Here is a 16,009-nt window from a genome sequence, read left to right on the forward strand (position 1 = left end):
TGCAAATAGGCTCGCACAGATTCCTTAGCACCCTGAGTTCTTGGTAGAAGCTCAGTCTCCAGTTCTTCCTCCCATGTTTGTGATCTGAAATAAGACCTTAAGGCGGACTTAATATCAGGCCAGGTTGAGAATTCATTATCCTCAAACCACATCCTCGCCACACCTGTTAGGATGTGGGGAAAGACGTCAACCAGGTCGGAATCTCTTACCCTGAGAAAGTTCAGGACGGCATCGGTTCGAGAAATAAAACTCTCAACCGCCTCCGTTCCATCGCCCGCAAAGGTCAAGTTTGATCTCTGGAGAGATTCGAGAACACGCCAACGGGGCATACAGTCATCCCCTTGGCCGGTAGCTTTTCCAGGTTTTCCCTTCAGGACCCTCGTCCTGTAGGCCCCCTGAAATATCTCAGCCGAAGCATCGTCTGATGTCGATTGAGATTCGAGATCATCGCTCGGCCTTGTCACTGTCAACAAAGGTTGACCCTGATTGGCCGATGCCGGTAGAGCGGCCGCGGTTTTTCGCGGTCGGCCTCTAGCGCGCTTTTCGGTAGCAGAAGCAGCTGCCACTGCTGCTTCATCGGGAACAGTCTTATTTTTCAGCAGCTTGTCAAAAGCCTGCTGGACTTGAGATATGAAATCCTGGAAAGACCCTTCCAGTTTTTCCATTCTCTCGTCTAGACTCGAGATCTTCTCCAGGTTTGCCTGGGAAGCATCGGTAGCTGTCGGTTCTACGAACTCATCAGAGTCGCCCGACCCGGTACTCCTCTTCCGTCCCGTGGACTCAGCCATCTACGTATCAATAATAGTGCGTGTTGTTTGTTCTGTCTGGTCCAAGGGTTGTCGCTGGAGTGTTCCGGCAAAATTTTGTTTTGCCCCGTTAGCCGTCCGTCGGATAGGTTACCCCTACCCGAGCTTTGGGCATGCGCAGACGATCTAAGTGATTCTCGTATTCTCACTTATCGCTTCTGCTCGATAACAATTGCCTTTCGATTAATCGAATTTCGATCTAGGCGTTCGATAGCCCTGCTTCATTTACGGGCCGCTAGATGGCAGCACTAGGATCGAGTTCATCGACCTCTAGTACCGTCGATCACGACCGACGGCAGCACTTCGACGAATTATTGATTCGTCTTGCCGTCGATTACCGCTAGATGGCAGTACCGGTACCATTTCTCGACAGAAGGTCCACGTGTGGTCTGTGTCTCACCTCGTCCTGAAAAAATTGGCCTTTACCGGCTCAAGCTCATCAATTTCTGTTTTTGTTTTGGATGGATAGGAAAGGAATGAAAAGGAAGGAAAATAGGATGAAATTGATGGGAAATTCACATAGGTGTACGGTAGCGTGCGGGATCGTACGATTTCTCGTACCGGTAACAATTCGGTAACTTGCAGGAGGAGTATTTCTAGGGCTCGACTACCTGCGAAACCCTATCCATACAAACCTCCTTACGAGCCACCTTCGTCTTTAGCGGCTTCGAAGGTTTTTCCTTCGGTGGGGTCACCACCTGGGGAACTCCCTTCGGAGTCGCCTCGGAAGGCCGTGGTTGGGCGTGTACTTTCCCACGCTCGGATCTGCGTTTTGCCGCTATCACCTTACGTGGTACGTTCGTACCCGCTTTCGCCACGTATGGACCGATTGTCTCCCAATGCGGCCCACAGGCAGGGCAGGTGCGCAACGTTTTCCCGGTGCGCCCACACCCCTTACAGAAAGCATCTGTAATTGGCGTAGGACACTCGGAAAACCGATGGCCCTTACCCTTGCAATTCCAGCATACACGTATGCCGAAATTGCCGGTAGCGCGCGTGGCCACTGGATCGGAAGGCTTCGCCTTCTTCACCGGTGGTGCCGGAGTCACGTTAGGCGGCAACGGTTGCTTTGCTCCTTTTGGAGGCTTATTGGTCGCCATCGTTGCGTACGACGGCCGCTTCGTCTCCGGAACAGCTACCGCTGTCTCCCGTTAGGCCTCCCTGGCCCGCCTACGCTCCACTCGGGAGAGCTTGCGGACAGGGGTGCTCAACCCAGGTGCCTCGGCCACCTCGAACGCTGCCACGACTTCGTGGTAGAGGCCTAGGTCCGCTCGGAAGAGAGCAGCCAGCAACTCCACTAGACTACGTCTAGGAAGACCCTGATTGCTCCCCTCCATAGGCGTCAGGGTTACCGAACGCATCCTGCAGTGTCGCTGCATTAATTCGCTGAGTACATGCGTACCCAGCTCCTCATGCCCAGACTCCGCAGGGTGTTTCGCCAACCCCTCGGTAACAGGTTGGCTACCGCCCACCTCGGAAACAGCAACGCAGGTTGCCGCCGGAACGTCAACCTGTGCCACGGGAACAGGTGCGGGAACAGGAGCGGGACCCTCAGACGGGCCCGCAGGAGGCGGGGATGCCAGAAGGGTATCCTCGTCGAGAATGTCCAGCGCCATAGGCGCTGGGCCAGGACCGACGCGAACGACGGCAGTCGTGGTCGAGGGCGAGGCGTTCGGAGATGCCATGGAGAGAGAGAGAGAGAGAGAGAGAGAGAGAAAGAACTATAGTTCTACTGGGATCCAGGGTAGGATGAGGTGTGAGGCGACTTGCCGGCTCGCGGAGCGTTAGCGAGGCGTTATCATCTGTTGCCAAATTTCCGATTCTGCGCTTAATTCGGTAATTATGTTTGGCAACATCTCGATAGCTAGCTAATTGAACTGCTCTGACAGTTAGCCGGTCGGGCTCCGCCAGGCAGCATGGCTCAGCTCAGCCGGTCGACTTGTTTACAAACAAGCGCTCAGCTGTCACTTGCCCAGTCAAGAAGCCTTTTCGGTAGCGTTAGATTTTAACACGGGCGAATATAATATTAACTTATATTTGCGCTCGTGGTTCTCATCCAATTTTTCGTTAGCTTAGCATTGGTTGTTCGAATTCTACGTGAACACGTCAATTCGATCAGGCTATCAATTCTTAACAGAATTTGATCCCTTTTTCAACCATATGATCTTTTCATGCTTTTTCAGCGTTTCCGAGCCTCCAGAAAATAGTGGGCCACCTATTCCCTGAAAAACTCCAACACTTCCGGTAACTTCTCGGACTTGTGGATTATTCGTTCGCCAAATAATTAATCTATAATCAGAAACCACGTTGGGCGCCATTTGTAAGGTTTTTCCCGTTAGTGTGAGAGGCCACTCACATTACGGGTTTTCTCATTACCTTCGCCCGTCCTTTTCCATCGGTATCAGGGCGCCAGTGGGTCAGTTGGGTAGCCAACAACCCTACGTTATCAATTGAGTCTTCCGACTCCATTCTCTATGCATCTTATACAGCCCTGCGGCCATGCACATGGACGGTAGCGGTAGCCAGAGTCGCTCAGTATGCTAGGTCGTGGAGAGAGGGGAGGGTTCCTTACGGAAGTCCGAGCCTCGCAGACCTACCTGCTGAGGGGCATATATTCATATCTCACCACCTACACACAGGTGGTGGTGAGGAGTGCGGGAACATGCGGTATCATTTGCCAAGCATAGAGCTTGCCAGGAGCGGACCACCACGGAGGCAATGTTCGCGGCCCGTCCAGCCATAGCGCAAGCCTATGGGATTACGGAGGGCGCCGGGACACATTCCAACGGGCTAACTACGCCCCTGCACAACCCACTATGCATTGGACGGTATCCAGTCGTGACGTACGTGCAGGCTGGCCTATAGCACACGCCTCACGTACGCCAACCGACCCATGACTGTCTGAGTGCCGCGTCACGCGCTCACCAGCACGCACGGACACATCAGCACAGTCTCATAGTCGCGTTCCGACTGCCTGCTATGGCAGTCTGCGCACAACATTCGCGCAGCCTGCTTGACGCGCGTAACCAGCGTTCAAGCCAGACTCGATGTTCTAACTCCCCTCCTCGTGGTGACTTATAGACACGGTCATTCTTTTAGGACTCCCCGAGGCCGCTTCTCCTTATCTCAGGTTGCCTGGTTTGGTTGGCATGGCCCTGCCTTACTCCCCAGGACAACCTGGACATCGTTTCCTGGAGCGCCGGTATTTTAATCCGGGCCTCTACCTGTCAACGGGGTCTATCCTTGACGTTAGCTATAATCCACTCGTGAGCCTATCTCACGAGTCGGTAACGTAGGGATTAATAATATCCACTGTTCGGTAGCTTTTATACTTTTTATTCGGTATCTCGCATACGTAACGGGGAACTTCGTTACACGACGTCTAAAACCGTCCGAAAATGTGGATAAGAGGACGTACGATTTGGATGAGCCGTAGATTTTGCCGGATAGAGTGATGCCGTCACGGACCACGCGAAACATGCTGTGACCATGTACTATTTTAAGATAGTACATGTTCACTAAAAAGATATATATATATATCTATCTATAGAACATTGAGACATATTATGGTCATATTATCAAGGCCATAATATCATGTCATATACGGTTGGCCTACCTATCATCCGAAATATAGTATAAAGTTCGATGATTGATAGGTCATAAAGTAGAGTAACGATCGTGGCCCATAAGTCGTATGCTAAATGGGTCTAACGAACTACGGCCTTCCGCGGCTCCCGAATATTCAAGTTGAATTTTCGGAAGAAGTCGGACCTTGGATCTGATTGGTGGTACCAATAGCTTAATCGGCTCCGCCAATTAGATTTAGCGTTACGAAAAGTTGGGGATAAGGGACCAACAGCTCGTTGCTGGTGTCTCCCGATTTTTGCGACACTCGTATCTTAGTTCTGAAAAGGATCAGACGCATTTTCGGCAACTCGTTACTTAGTTCTGAAGAAGATCGGACGTGATTTTCGGCAACTCGTATTCCGGAAAAGACGTAGTGAATATCTGTGGAAGCTGCTCTGCTCTGCTCCTCGCTGCTCTGCTCTGCTCTGCTTCGACCTGCTCTGCTCATCTCGGCTCTACGCTGCCTGACGCTGCTCAGCTCCGCTCTGCTCTGCCCTGCTCGACGCTGCTCTGCCCTGCTCTGCTCTGCTCTGCTCCGATCTGCTCTGCTCTGATCTGCTCTGCTCCGATCTGCTCTGCCCTGCTCTGCTCAGCTCTGCTCGACGCCGCTCCGCTCTGCTCTGCTCTGCTTTATCCTGCTCAGCCGTCGTTCTCCAGCTCCAACGGAAAAGGTTAGCGGGAGTCCCAGCTCCTAGAAATCCTTATACCACGAGTAAACTTCGGAAAACGCGCTTAATAGCCGTGAAATCGTCAAAAACCACGAATTACGAGTTAAACATACTCCCAAAGTGCGTGGATTGGGAATTAGGGACATAAATGAGAGATTGGAACAATGGTCTAATATCGAGAAACTTTGAGATTCGCTAGTAATTCAAGGACACCGTCGTCTTTGGGTTTTCGGATATGAAATGTACATAGTTTTTATCTATAACTTACGTTAAGTCCTTTTATCGTTTACCGTGTATATAATGTCGTATTAAAGTATTGTATTTTCCGAGAAATTGGTTATGCGCTTACAGTATAGTTGATGGGTCGAACTCGGGTATAAAGAGTGACCGGGATATTCGTTCAGTTTCGAATTTCAGTTACGTTTCGTACAGTTCGTCGCGTTTAACCAGGGGTGCATCCCGAGGTCGAATTCTCCCCGAAAGGAGCTACCTCGTTCGATCACCTCGTGGTCATACAGTTCGTTTTCTCGTCAGAAGGAACCCCGGAGGTGAATTCTCCCAGAAAGAGCTACTCCGTTCGGTTCTCTTCGCGAGAGTATAGTTTCGTTTAGTTAAAAGGTCGCAGGAGAAACACCTGCCTTGGGTAGGCCTTTATTTGATTAGTTAGTTGTTTAGTGAAGAAATTCGTTGGATTGATCCCGGGCACTCCGGAAAACCGTTTTCGACGCCATTTCGAGTTATAGTTTTGTAGAATACGAATAACGATCTATGCGCTATGAAGTCTGACAAATACAGCGATGTCTTTTTGGAAATATAGACACTTTATTATCGAATATAGTATGTAGTGATTTGACCCGAACTGCCAAATCCTTTTGCATTTTACGTTTCAGGAACTCACCCACTCTCCGCTTCCGCAATCCTAATCTTATATTCACTGAGCTAGTTGGCATTTTAGTTTGACGAATACAGTATTTTGCAGTCACTACAGTACAGTGGTTCTTTCGGGAACCTGGCGCCCAACTTACGTTACAGATTTTGATTTAGTTACAGCGTACGAATATCTTAGGGTATGCCAAAATTTTTGTAGTGTAGCAATGCATTATCACTTGTTTCCAAATTTATCAGAGCTTTCCTACTTGCAATAGCAGGTGGCAGAGTAATTCTACAACCCGCGTGCAACGAGTTAAAATTATTAATGTTAACCAGTAAATAATGGATTTTTTGTAAAGTCCATCCACTATCACTCTCTTGAAATTCACTTAATTTTTTCATAACAATGTCTAAAATATTTTTCATATTCCAATCACTAAAATTATCAGTTTTCAACAATGTTGCGTAGGCGTACTAATGTTTTTTTCATCACTATTGTCCTTGGAGACGAATTGTCCGTTAAATACACAATTAACCTTAACACTATTTGCAGTAACAAATACCTTATCTATACGCACACGCACTAATCCTTTCGCGTCTACTAAAAAATCCTTCGGCTCTATATCATTACTATTAACTACCATACCACTGCATATTCGACTTCGAAACACCGAATCAAGCTCCTCCCAGATAAATCCTTGTACGTCATTGCTACAACCAGCACCTGATTTAATATAACTCAGTTCTCTCTGCGATCGTAGCAATAGACACTTTATACTCGCGATTTCGGCGAAATTCTTTTGACGCGCTCCAACGGGCAAAGCTCGATCCGCGTTGCTCAATCGTTGAATATGCTCGCGACATTCCAGTACCCATGCATCGTATTCGTTCGCACTATTAATTGTAAAAAATTTTCTACGTAAATCAGTAGACATTTTTGTTTCTTAAAAAAAAAAAAAAATTTATGATTCTGTCATCAAGAGATACGGTAGTGTCTCGACGGCAAGTACATATAAAAGTAGATAATGACATGTCTATACCGCCGAGCACTACCGTTAACTTATACAGTAGGTTTGGCCGCCTCAATTTTCATACCGATTTATTTCCGTGAATGATCCACTGTCATGATTTAAGTAAAGCTTTCCTTAAACAAGTTTGGAACAAGCTTTCATTTAAGACCATGAATATTAAAAACGGTTTATGCAATCCAGAGATCTCATACTGAGTTAGCTATATATATATATCGAAAATTGAGATTCTTCTCCTTCATAATCTTCTTCTTCTTCTTCTCCAGCCAGAGTGTATGTCTCGGGCTGAAGTTGGCTGCTTAACGTAGGCTTAGTGACGTCAGTAGACGTAAACGTAAATATAGTTGTACACAATCGTAAACAGTGTGTCTGTGTGTATCTCCTAGATATATGTTTTACTTCGTTTATTACGGTAAATCAGGTTAAGCTGCAAGATTGACAGTATTAACCTTAAAACAATTTGAATCTAATTATGAAATAAATAAATGAAAAAACATGATTAGGCTGTTCTTATTTAAATTTGATGAGGTTATACTCATTACAAGGATTTTTAATTACATAAAGGAATCAACAGATTAGATAAGTATAAAAATGAATTTTATGATTTAAAATGTAATATATTTTCTGGTACTTTGTGTGATTTTATTGCAGATTAAATATAGTGATGTGTTTATTATCTTACTGCTAAGGATCGAGCTGTGTGGAGTGAAAGATTAAAATATCATATACACCGTGTCTCTTGATTGTTGAGGGTGAAACTACGTGGATTGAGTTGCTGAGGATAGAGCTGACTGGATGAAGTAAGATTAATATTTATATATTTTTAACACTGCCAAGAAGAAGTATACTGTCAACATTTAGGTGCATCGGTGATTATCCAGAGTATATATAAATTGCAAGAAATTGTTAAGGTATTTGAAAACCATATGCTAAACTTCCAAGTATTGAAATCATTAACAAAATACATTTTTAGTTGTTTCTTCTCTTTAAACTGATGTGGGTTTCATCTGTCCGTTAGGTTATACCTTTGTCAAGAATTAGCAGCATAAATGTGACTAATTGGTGCTAAAAAGAAATGTGGTATGCAAAACGAGACAATGTGTCAGCTTTAATTATATGCTTGATTGTAGTTTATTTAAAGCTTTGCGAATTGCTTGTCCAGTCATGCCCCTGTATCACCCCAAGCAGCTGATGGAGTTACTGAAGTTTCGCAAAGTCAGATGCTGGTAAAAAGTCAAATGTTGATTAACAAATGGAATGATTCATGTTTCTTTAAAATATTATTTTCTTTGAAGAATTGAGATTTTTAAATGATGAATTTGAATTTAGGTTTACTCAGATGTTATCATTTAGTATTTTACAGTCACTGTGCAAGTGTATTATAGCAAATAGTAATACTTGTGCTTTGACTTAAATATATTTGGTACAATTGAATTAAAAATCCAAGGAAAAAGGTTCGAACACATACTGACTATTGGAGTTGAATCAACAATTGGGCTTTTCACTCCAGCATTCTGGTACTAGAAACAAGCAAAGATGCAAGCATTGAAAGATTGGCAAAGTAAGAATAAGCCAATATTCAGAAAAACGTCATCCATTGCTCAGCCATAATTTAAGGATGAGACTCATTGGATGAAATTCTGCAAAATTGAGTTAATAACTGTTGATTGTTTTCCTCTGTTACCTATGCTAGTATTCTAGGTCAAAGGCAGTATACTGGTCATTGGTATGGATGAAAAAATGAACGTTTATTCTCAATTGAAGCCAAGTCCAAAAATTAATGGTTTCCACTCCATTTTGTAGCACCAGAAATCCGACCAGTTTCAAAAGTGCGTAGAAATTTGCGAAATGAACATCTGAGGACTCTGGCACAGGAAATGTTATAAGGACGACTCGCCAATGTATCTCCCATGCCACCTTTGTCAAGAGTTAGCAGCATAAATCTAACAATGATTGGTGTTAAAAAGAAACGTGGTATACAAAACGACAATTTCAGCTTTGATTATATGCTTAATTGTAGCTTATTCAAAGCTTTGCGAATTGCTTGTCCAGCCTTGCCCCAGTATCATCTCAAGCAGTTGATGAAACTAGTAAAGTCTGGCAAGGTCAGATGGTGGTAGAAAGTCAAATGTCGGTAAGCAAATAAGATGCTTCATGTACCTTCAAATATTTATTTTCTTTGAGGAATTATAATTCTTAAATGATGAATTTGATTTCAGGCTTACTCATAGTGTTATCATTTAGTATTTTTCAGTCACTGTGCAAGTATATTATAGCAAACAGTAATACTTGTGCTTTGACTTAAATACTTTTGGTACAATTCAATTAAAAATCCAATGAGGATTTTTCGCACACATACTGACTATTGGAGTTGGATCAAAGATTATGCTTTTCGCTCTTGTATTCTGAGACTTGAAACAGGCAAATATAAAAGCATTGAAAGATTTGCAAAGTAAGAATAAGCCAATTTTCAGAAAAACGTCGTCCATTGCTCAGCCACAATATAAATGAGATTTATTGGATGAAATGATATAAAATGCAGTTAATAGCTGCTGATTGTTTTTCTCCATTACCTATGCAAGTATTCAAGACGAGAGGCAGTATACTGGTCATTGGTATGGATGAAAAAATGCACGTTTATTCTCAATGGAAAAAAACTCAGTTTAAAAATTAGTTGTTTCGACTGCATTTTGCAGCACCAGAAATCAGACCAGTTTCAAGTGTATAGAAATTTACGAAATGAAAATTTGAGGACTTTGGCACAGGAAATGTTATAAGGACGACTCGCCAATGTATCTCCCATGTCACCTTTGTCAAGTGTGAGCAGCATAAAGGTGACAATGATTGGTGCTAAAAAGAAACGGCGTATGCAAAACGACAATGCCAACTTCGATTATATGCTTCATTGTAGCTTATTTGAAGCTTTACGAATTGCTTTTCCAGTCTTGCCCCTGTATCACCTGAAGCAGCTGAGGGAGTTACTGAAGTTTGGCAAAGTTAGATGTTGGTAAAAATACAAATATTGATAAACAGAAAATGTAAATTAATTAAAATATATACATTTTATTTCATTATTTTTATATGTTGAAAGTATGTTTATTGATTATGAAAAATTTAATCATACTTTTATTATGGTGAAACTGAAAACATTAAAAAACTAGCCTGAGCATTAATTATAAAGTTCATTTATGCAAAATGCATTATAAATATCAATAAAATCAATGTGTTGACTGTGATATTTTTTCAATATAAATATATATATTTTTATTAGTTAAGCGCTGCTGTTTCAAAAAGTGAGAAGGGTGGAAATTTTCTTTAAAATCTGTAGAAATTAAAACAATAATTTAATTTTTTAAATATTATACTCTTACAAAACGTTATGAAATCCCACGAAAAACAGACTTCGCCTGTAAAAAAAGGCGGCAAGTACATAAACCATCTAGCATAAATAATATAGTAAAATTATCTAATTAAAAAAAGTAGTGAAATCCAAATATTAGGCAAGTATATTTTTTCACCTTAGCAAAAGTTAAATTTTCGAAAAATAAGGAAAAAAAAGATACTTGCCGGGCTCGTAATATCCATGCACAGTGGGAAATTGAATCGTGTGTGAGATTCAGCTATAGCGTAGTATAGCAAATGTCATGTTAAAATACAGAGTGAAGTTAGCCGATCCACATACGATTCAATTTCCCACTGTGCATGGATATTACGGGCCCGGCAAGTAACTTTTTTGTTCCTTTTTTTTCGAAAATTTAACTTTTGCTAAGGTGAAAAAATATACTTGCCTAATATTTGGATTTCACTACTTTTTTTAATTAGATAATTTTACTATATTATTTATGCTAGATGGTTTATGTACTTGCCGCCTTTTTTTACAGGCGAATACGTTAGACAACAACAATAAATTAATAATTGTGAATGCGTCTCTCGCGAAGAGTAACGCTCATATATAGCGAATAGAATATGGGAGTAGGAGTGATATACACATCCCATTGTTTCGTCCCAGATGCATACTGAAATCGATATTCTTAGATAGACATTGTTATCAATTTCTCACAGAAGTCATTTATTTCTTTGATCATATACAGATTTCATGTAGTAGACATTTTGCAGTGAACATTGTAACGTTGCGTTCTCGCAACGTTACTATAGCTGCCCTCTAGCGCTTTGCTAATCTCAAGCGCTAGATAGGCGGGTCGCCTGCGAACTAGGGAGTTATCAACCGATAAGTATTGATCTAGGATCGATAATTTGTCGGCTCCCTAGTGCCGCGCGATGGGTGTAGCGGGGCAGCGGCGGGACAGGCGCAGGGCCTTACCTGCTCCCGCGGACTGCCCCGACACACGTAGTTTAGATGTCAGAGGTGACACATAGTGCCCGATATAGTTCCCCCAGCCGGTACGAACCACAGGAGTGACAGCCGCTACCGCACGGAAATTGGGAGGCACGATAAAGTGCAGCGACTGCCACCGCCACGAATCCATACCGGCCAGAGGAAACCTACTGCCCTTCGGGCCAGTGTCAAGGGCTAGAAGGAGAGAGAGAGAGAGAGAGAGAGAGGCGAGAGAGAGAAGCGAGAGCGAGAGCGAGAGAAAGAAAGAAGAGAGCCTGCCTATAGTAAGCAGACATTTGGGTGATTATTCGTTGTGTAATAAAGTCCAGTGACGTCCCGGGGTGTGCTAGGGCTTTAGGGCTCGTAGCACCGACCGGTTGTATAGGGAACCGCTGGCCCTGCTCACCTGTCACGGGTAAGCGGGCAACCTAGCGGAGTGGTCATTCCGTCGGGCCGGTAACGAACATCTCATTGTGTACAGGCGCGAATTAGTAAAAGTGTTCGCGATTGCATCGATTAGTTGTGAGTTGACCGTTGACGGGAACGTTCCCGTAATTCGTTTCAAGGCCGCGGACTTAGTATAATCCCCGTGAGGACTAGTGACCTTAGAGTCCTCGACGTAAACAATCCGGGTCGTTGTGGTGTTTGAGTACGCGGGAACGGAGTCAGTGCGACTAACCGTCGGGTGACGCGCACGCGCGGGGATAGGGACCCATCCGCGTAACGTCGCGTCGTGGTTAGCCTACGAATCCGCCGGAGGCGCGCGAGTACCGCGCGACTCGGCGGGACCGCCGCGAACGCCAACTAGTGGCTCGAGCGCGGGGCTAACTACTACGTCATCGGGGCTTCAGCCGCGTTCGCACGACTTAGGCCGCGCCCACATTTAGGACCCCGCGTAACACCGTTATACCACGTGTGAAGGATCGGGTATTGTATTAAGCACCGATTTTATAATAAAGAGAGTTCAATCGAAATTAGCGAGTTAGTGTATTAGCACCCCACCCCTATATTCGCGTACGAGGGTTAGAACCCCCTCTGTACCAATAAATATTCGGGAATTATTAAATAATTACATCGAAGGCGCCCGGGTCTTATAGGAAGTCGCCTATTGGGACGCGAACGCAAGCGGTGGGGGGAATCACTCCTCCCTCCCCGCCTACACCATCCCTTGGGATAGACAGTAGCGTCACAACATATACCATAATGAGTCATACACTTGGGTAACGGTGGTTCGAAATTTTTACTCCCTCTAAAACTGAAGTTACCCCACTCGCACTCCTTAACATTGTATATATTTTCTAAGTTGCAAATTTTTCTCAACCAATCATATTTCTCCCGTCCTTTCACGAAAATCCAATCCTCCTCGTTCTCCTCGTATGACGTTACATTCTTTCGTATTACATCTTTATTCTTGTAATAAGGTGAATGACCGTCGGTCCAATTGAATCCATGGCGATTCAAATAAAGCCAACTTTAAAAAAAATTATATACAGAACATTAAATTTTTTATCGTTTAAAAAAATACTTACTCATTCTGTTCTCTCTCGAGATCGTTCAACCAGGCTTCTTGAAATGGTGGTGAAAATATATTGTGATACACTTCATTATCACGCAACACCGCAAACTCTTTAACTATAAAACTTTTGTCAGTCAATACAAAACCTTGAAAATCAACGAATGTCGGTGTCATTATCGTCAGTCGCTCGATGCAATACTGAACGATCTTTTTTTTGTCGCATTTAAGAAATTTCTTTTCCCCCTCCATCACGGGGACAGATATGCTAAACGTATAAAAATTCAATGTTTTTTCCCATTGTGATTGTTACCTATAGTTTAATCACAGTATACTACAATAGGAAAAAAAAATCTTACGGATATTATGCAGAGGGTATATCTTTCTTTGATTAGGAAAGAATGGACTCCTTATAAAATGTAACTTTATATTTTAAAGAAACGATAAAAATTCTTCCTCTCTAAGGGGATTGCTTCGGAGCTTCATTTCAGTTTTTTTTTCTTCGTCGAGAATAGCGCGAGCGCAACAATGCATAGAATAACTCACATAATGGATAAAGAAGGTTTCTTAGATTATAAGAAAGAACTTAAATATAAAGATATAGCTATAATTAATTTAAAAAGTAACCAAATTTTTTACGCACCTTTTCGTTTGCGTGACACTATTAACAACCTTAGTGAGAAAGACAAAAAACTGTGTGGTATTTGCTCAATATGATGCATGGTATAAAATATTGTGAAGCGGGATTCGAGAAATACGAGCAGGAGGATGTTGAAGATTTTATTAGAGGTTGCCTAACGTGCGAGAATCCCGTAGTAGCCTACAAGGGAGGGAACATTGAAAAAAATCTATTGAATAGGATGAATGTGGATAATATTAATTTAAAAGTGTATGGTTGCCCTAACTTTAAGGATTTAATTAAATTATATGATTTTGAAAAAACTCCGTGCAATTTACACGTTCGAGAGAAGAACTTGGACAATGAACGCATCCACTGTCCGTACGAGGAGGTTTCAGTTTTTGCCAAGTGGATAAAAGCAAATATGTGATTCTTTCGGTAGTATGGTTTTACGCAGAAAGGTATTATCGCAGAAAGGGATTATTGCAGAAAGGTATTATCATAGAAAGGGATTATCACCGAAAAATTCTATGTTCAGGCGGTAATATGGTAACGATATTTTACCGACAGTTACCGTTGACCCATGGGTAAAATAGATTATTCCGGCGAAAGTAGGAGTAAGTAGATACAGGATGTATCAGTAACACTATATAGCTGGACAATATATCTTTTACAGTTAGAGATACGTTGAAACGTTCTAACACAATTTTAATGAGTAAAACTGATGCATGTGGTGGGAAGAATTCTTTGTTTTTAACTTTATGGTTTATAAATTTTGAAAGTCATCGATATTTGCTTCAAGGCAATCGCCTAGAGCTTTTATTATGTATTCTTTTCCCTATTTTTGATAGTTTTTCAGCAAAATATTTAATAAAGAACCATTCTTATCAAGAGCACATAATATTTTTAAATGTGAAATTGATTATTGTACTCTAGATAGCTCGAGTTACGCCACAAAAATATGCAATAATCTATGTAACCAAGTAATATCTTTATGCAGTCAATTTTCGGTAAAAATGCATGAGAACGGTGAAAAACGTAATGACAGTCTAATGACTCTAATGTCAGAGATTACTAACGTCTTGACATCATTATAATCTCAAATTTATGTGATATTGGCGTTATATTTTAATTTCTTCTTACAATTAATTTTTAACTCTTCAAAAGTAATTATAATACAACTTTTCCTTCTATAATTTTCATTTCTTTCTTCATTTTATTCTTAGAATAATCTTATATTTGTTAGTAACCTTTGATACGAAAAAAACGATATTGCTCCAACTTTTGAAGAAAGCTGATGATCCTAGAGCATTTAAGCTGTGAGTAGTTTCAAGTATAGAATTTACTTCGGTTATATTTTATATTATGTACCTGTTGGAATCATGTATGTGGAATCTTTAGTTTGAAAATATTTTGAATATAGGACGTGGATTACATGCAAAGTTGTTATTGTTATTATATTTTCCTACACATTTATTGACCAAAATTAATTTTAAAATGACGCCACTCTACTATATTTGGGGAAATTCGTGTATAGACGGTTGTATTAAAAAGAATAGACGATCTCTAATCATAAAAAATAATTACCTAGTAAAATGCAATTTTATTAGCCTGTGCCTTTTCGCAAGTAATAGAATTTGTTCTTCAAACATTTCTGTGTATAACTAATCATACACAGGTATCGCCTTGAGACCATTCAAAACTGAAGAAAAGTTTATGTGGCAACACACACACATATCATGTTCAAAAAAGAAAAAATTACAGTGATATGATTCACATGTTCCAATAAATTAATTTTGAATTATTTCATAAATGATATTATTATAGAGTAAGAACTTTATGGTTATTCCTTTTAATATAAAATAGGACTGTATGAAACAATATACTTCATATCAAATTGTTTATTGTAATAAAAAAACAGCAACTTAATTAATTTTAATACCTCTCATCTTTATAAATTTGAACCATATTTTAATTGTATTATTTTTATTTATTAAAACCATATATAAAGATCGAAAATAAGTTTAAAATTAATCAACATTTTTATTGCAACATCTATACATATGTTAAATAAATAATTATTATGCGGGATGAGGATCATCTATGTCTTCCGAATCTTCGTTATTAGATTCATTTTTATGAATTTCACGCTCTAATTGAGTTGCTGTAAATAAAAATAATCTTCATAAGCCTTTAAATTTGTATAACAATTGCGCTGTTACGGCTAAGTTATTTCAATACATTAACAGTCAACATATTTGAAGCAAAGACATTTCTCTGTTTCCTTTTAATTTCAAAATACTTGTCGGTTATAAGTACCTTTCAAGCATAACGTCGTTTCACATAAAATTATCTTAATTACAGTGTTACTAAACATTCCAAGTACTTTAATATATTATTGCAATAAATTAAACTGCTTAATTCAGCTTTGTTTTACTTATAATATTTATAAGTGAATTGATAAGAGCTAGGGAAGGAATTACGTAAATGTAAAACATTCATTAAGTACATGCTAACTGAGGAGCATTGTATATCCGTCTTC

The sequence above is a fragment of the Prorops nasuta genome, unplaced genomic scaffold (genome assembly GCF_024137725.1).
Source record: "Prorops nasuta isolate Cenicafe-Biocafe unplaced genomic scaffold, Cenicafe_Pnas_1.2 PNAS00068, whole genome shotgun sequence".
Classification (NCBI taxonomy): domain Eukaryota; kingdom Metazoa; phylum Arthropoda; class Insecta; order Hymenoptera; family Bethylidae; genus Prorops; species Prorops nasuta.